Source organism: Podarcis gaigeae, assembly GCF_964106915.1.
Source record: "Podarcis gaigeae genome assembly, contig: HAP1_SCAFFOLD_198, whole genome shotgun sequence".
Taxonomy (NCBI): domain Eukaryota; kingdom Metazoa; phylum Chordata; class Lepidosauria; order Squamata; family Lacertidae; genus Podarcis; species Podarcis gaigeae.
Genome location: NW_028153423.1, coordinates 27,265 through 33,035, shown reverse-complemented (window position 1 = coordinate 33,035; position 5,771 = coordinate 27,265).

Here is a 5,771-nt window from a genome sequence, read left to right as displayed (position 1 = left end):
TTTTGCAAAGTTTGCAAATGCAACAATCATCAGTTTACAAATGCAATAATAATCAGTTTGCAAATGCAGATTTGACATTTGCAAACTTTCTGGTGTTTGCAAAAAAAAAAGCAATCGAAATTATTGCATGCCTTTTGCAAATCCGGTTCCTTCTCTGCATTTGCAAACTTGCAAAAAGCAAAGAAGATGCAACTGATATTATTGCATTCGCAAACTTAAATTGATTGCATTTGCAAACTTAAATTGATTGCATTTGCAAACTGAAAATTATTGCATTTGCCAAATGATTGCATTTGCCAAATTATTGCATTTGCAAACTTATTATTATTGCATTTGCAAACTTTGCAAAAAAAAAAAGCAAGGAGGATGCAATGGAAATTATTGCATTTGAAAACTTAAAATGATTGCATTTGCCAAATTATTGCATTTGCAAACTGAAAATTATTGCATTTGCCAAATGATTGCATTTGCAAATTTTGCAACAAACAGCAAGGAAGATGCAATGGAAATAATTGCATTTGCAAACTTATGATTATTGCATTTGCAAACTTAAAATTGTTGCATTTGCCAAATTATTGCATTTTGGCAAATTATTCCATTTGCAAACTTATTATTATTGCATTTGCAAACTTTGCAAAAAAAAAAAGCAAGGAGGATGCAATGGAAATTATTGCATTTGAAAACTTAAAATGATTGCATTTGCCAAATTATTGCATTTGCAAACTGAAAATTATTGCATTTGCCAAATGATTGCATTTGCAAATTTTGCAACAAACAGCAAGGAAGATGCAATGGAAATAATTGCATTTGCAAACTTATGATTATTGCATTTGCAAACTTAAAATTGTTGCATTTGCCAAATTATTGCATTTTGGCAAATTATTCCATTTGCAAACTTATTATTATTGCATTTGCAATTTTGCAACAAACAGCAAGGAAGATGCAATGGAAATAATTGCATTTGCAAACTTATGATTATTGCATTTGGAAACTTAAAATTGTTGCATTTGCCAAATTATTGCATTTTGGCAAATTATTCCATTTGCAAACTTATTATTATTGCATTTGCAAACTTTGCAAAAAAAAGCGAGGAGGATGCAGTTGAAATGATTGCATTTGCAAACTTAAAAATGTTGCATTTGCAAAATTATTGCATTTGCCAAATTATTCCATTTGCAAACTTATTATTATTGCATTTGCAAACTTTGCAAAAAAAAAAAGCAAGGAGGATGCAATGGAAATGATTGCATTTGCAAACTGAAAATGATTGCATTTGCCAAATTATTCCATTTGCAAACTTAAAATGATTGCATTTGCCAAATTATTGCATTTGCCAAATTATTGCATTTGCAAACTGAAAATGCTTGCATTTGCCAAATTATTGCATTTGCCAAATTATTGCATTTGCAAACTGAAAATGATTGCATTTGCCAAATTATTGCATTTGCCAAATTATTGCATTTGCCAAATTATTGCATTTGCAAACTTAAAATTATTGCATTTGCCAAATTATTGCATTTGCCAAATTATTCCATTTGCAAACTTAAAATGATTGCATTTGCCAAATTATTGCATTTGCCAAATTATTCCATTTGCAAACTTAAAATTATTGCATTTGCCAAATTATTGCATTTGCCAAATTATTGCATTTGCCAAATTATTCCATTTGCAAACTTAAAATTATTGCATTTGCCAAATTATTGCATTTGCCAAATTATTCCATTTGCAAACTTAAAATTATTGCATTTGCCAAATTATTGCATTTGCCAAATTATTGCATTTGCAAACTTAAAATGATTGCATTTGCCAAATTATTGCATTTGCCAAATTATTCCATTTGCAAACTTAAAATGATTGCATTTGCCAAATTATTGCATTTGCCAAATTATTGCATTTGCAAACTGAAAATGCTTGCATTTGCCAAATTATTACATTTGCCAAATTATTGCATTTGCAAACTGAAAATGATTGCATTTGCCAAATTATTGCATTTGCCAAATTATTGCATTTGCCAAATTATTGCATTTGCAAACTTAAAATGCTTGCATTTGCCAAATTATTGCATTTGCCAAATTATTCCATTTGCAAACTTAAAATTATTGCATTTGCCAAATTATTGCATTTGCCAAATTATTGCATTTGCCAAATTATTGCATTTGCAAACTTAAAATTATTGCATTTGCCAAATTATTGCATTTGCCAAATTATTGCATTTGCCAAATTATTCCATTTGCAAACTTAAAATTATTGCATTTGCCAAATTATTGCATTTGCCAAATTATTGCATTTGCCAAATTATTCCATTTGCAAACTTAAAATTATTGCATTTGCCAAATTATTGCATTTGCCAAATTATTGCATTTGCCAAATTATTGCATTTGCAAACTGAAAATGATTGCATTTGCCAAATTATTGCATTTGCCAAATTATTCCATTTGCAAACTTAAAATTATTCCATTTGCAAACTTAAAATTATTCCATTTGCAAACTTAAAATTATTCCATTTGCAAAAAAAAAGCAAGAAAGATGCAATGGAAATTATTGTATTTGCAAATTTATGATTCTTGCATTTGCCCAATAATTGAAGACGGCCTGTCACTCACTGTCATAGGCGGGATCTCGCCGACGCGGCAAAGCAGCCCGGCTCGCTCATTGGACGAACGACCTGTCACTCACCGTCATAGGCGGGCCTCCCCGTTGACCCTAACGACGTCAAGAAGCATCCCGCCTGTTCATTGGCCAGCGCGGCTGTCACTCAAAGTCATAGGCGGGCCTCTCCTTCCCGCTTCCGACGCAAAAGAAGCTTCCCGCCCTCTCATTGGCTTAACGGCCTGTCACTCAACGTCATTGGCGGGCCCTGCTTCCCCTTGAACTTGCTCTAACAAGCATCCCGCCCGGTCATAGGCCCAACGGCCTGTCAGTCAGCGTGGGGCGGGGTCTCTCAGACGCGGGAAAGCAGTCCGGCCCTCTCATAGGCCCAGCGGGCTGTCACTCAACCTCATAGGCTGGCCTCCCCTTCCCGCTATCGACGAATAAGGTATCCCGCCCGTTCATAGGTCGAAAGTCCTGTCACTCAACATCGGACGGGGCTTTGCCAATGAGGGAAAGCCGTCCCGACCTCTCATAGGTCGAACAGCCTGTCACTCATCCTGGGGCGGGGCTTCGTTGACGTAGGAAAACAATCCCGCTCGCTCATAGGCCAAACGGCCTGTCAGGGAAAGCAGTACGGCCCGCTCATAGGTCGACCGGCTTGTCACTCAACGTCATAGGCGGGCCTTACCGTTCCTCTAACGACGTCTCAAAGCTTCCCCCCCGCTCATAGGTCAAGCGAGGCTGTCAGTCAAGATGGGGCGAGGTCTCCCCGACGGGGGAAACCTGTCCGGCTCGCCTATAGGCCATACGCCCTGTCACTTAACCTCATAGGCGGTGCCTGCCTTGAATTGGCTAGAACGACAAGCAGCCCGCCCGCTCATAGGCCAAAGGGCCTGTCACTCAACATTATAGGCGGGCCCTCTCCGACGCTGGAAACCAGTCCGGCCCGCTCATAGGCCGATCGGCCCGTCACTCCGCCCGCCTCCGGGCGCTTCTCATTGGCTGCAATCCACACCGCTTCCGGTGCGGCGTCGCGTTTGCCTAAGGAAACGCGGCCTAGTCGTGATTCGGGCCTTTTCGAAGCGAGGGCCGGCCTGTATCCTTGAGTGACAGCCCGTCCGGCCTATTAGAGGGCGGAACCGCGCGTCGCTCCCGCCTCCCGGCGCTTCTCATTGGCTGTCGCCTAGGAAACGCGGCCTAGTCGTGCTTTGGGCCTTTTCCCCATCCGGCCTATACCCTTGAGTGACAGCCCCTTTGGCCTATGACTGCTCGTTCCTCCGCCTTGCTCCCTCCTCCGTCCGCTTCTCATTGGCTGTCACCTAGGCAACGCGGCCTAGTCGGGCTTCGGGCCTTTTTCGAGAGGGAAAGCGAGGGCCCGCTTGTGACCTTGAGTGACAGCCCGTCCCGCCTATAAGAGGGCGGGACTGCCCGTCGCTCCCGCCTCCCGGCGCTTCTCATTGGCTGTCGCCTAGGAAACGCGGCCTAGTCGTGCTTCGGGCCTTTTTCCCATCCGGCCTCTGCCCTTGAGTGACAGCCCCTTTGACCTATGACTGCACCTTCCTCTGCCTCGCTCCCTCCTCCGGCCGCTTCTCATTGGCTGTCACCTAGGCAACGCGGCCTAGTCGGGCTTCGGGCCTTTTTCGAGAGGGAAAGCGAGGGCCCGCTTGTGAACTTGAGTGACAGCCCGCCCGGCCTATTAGAGGGCGGAACCGCGCGTCGCTCCCTCCTTCGGCCGCTTCTCATTGGCTGTCGTCTAGGAAACGCGGCCTAGCCGTGCTTCGGCCCTTTTTCCCCATCCGGCCTATACCCTTGAGTGACAGCCCCTTTGGCCTATGACTGCCCGTCCCTCCGCCTCGCTCCCTCCTCCGGCCGCTTCTCATTGGCTGTCGCCTAGGAAACGCGGCCTAGTCATGCTTCGGGCCTTTTCGAAGCGAGAGCCGGCCTGTATCCTTGAGTGACAGCCCGTCCGGCCTATTAGAGGGCGGAACCGCCCGTCGCTCCCTCCTCCGGCCGCTTCTCATTGGCTGCCGCCTAGGAAACGCGGCCTAGCCGTGCTCCGGCCCTTTTTCCCCATCCGGCCTATACCCTTGAGTGACAGCCCCTTTGGCCTATGACTGCCCGTCCCTCCGCCCTGCGCCCTCCTCCGTCCGCTTCTCATTGGCTGTCGCCTAGGAAACGCGGCCTAGTCGGGCTTCGGGCCTTTTTCGAGAGGGAAAGCGAGGGCCCGCTTGTGACCTTGAGTGACAGCCCCTTCCGCCTATAAGAGGGCGGAACCACCCGTCGCTCCCGCCTCCCGGCGCTTCTCATTGGCTGCCGCCTAGGAAACGCGGCCTAGTCGTGCTTCGGGCCTTTTTCCCATCTAGCCTATACCCTTGAGTGACAGCCCCTTTGGCCTATGACTGCCCGTTACTCCGCCTTGCTGCCTCCTCCGTCCGCTTCTCATTGGCTGTCGCCTAGGAAACGCGGCCTAGCCGTGCTCCGGCCCTTTTTCCCCATCCGGCCTATACCCTTGAGTGACAGCCCCTTTGGCCTATGACTGCCCGTCCCTCCGCCTCGCTCCCTCCTCCGGCCGGTTCTCATTGGCTGTCGCCTAGGAAACGCGGCCTAGTCATGCTTCGGGCCTTTTCGAAGCGAGGGCCGGCCTGTATCCTTGAGTGACAGCCCGTCCGGCCTATTGGAGGGCGGAACCGCGCGTCGCTCCCCCCTCCGGCCGCTTCTCATTGGCTGTCGCCTAGGAAAAGCGGCCTAGTCGTGCTTCGGGCCTTTTTCCCCATCCAGCCTCTGCCCTTGAGTGACAGCCCATTGGCCTATGACTGCCCGTCGCTCCGCCTCGCTCCCTCCTCCGTCCGCTTCTCATTGGCTGCCGCCTAGGAAACGCGGCCTAGTCGTGCTCCGGCCCTTTTTCCCCATCCGGCCTATACCCTTGAGTGACAGCCCCTTTGGCCTATGACTGCCCGTCCCTCCGCCCTGCGCCCTCCTCCGTCCGCTTCTCATTGGCTGCCGCCTAGGAAACGCGGCCTAGTCGTGCTCCGGCCCTTTTTCCCCATCCGACCTATACCCTTGAGTGACACTTCCTTTGGCCTATGACTGCCCGTCTCTCCGCCCTGCGCCCTCCTCCGTCCGCTTCTCATTGGCTGTCGCCTAGGAAACGCGGCCTAGTCTTTTTTCCGGCCTTTTGG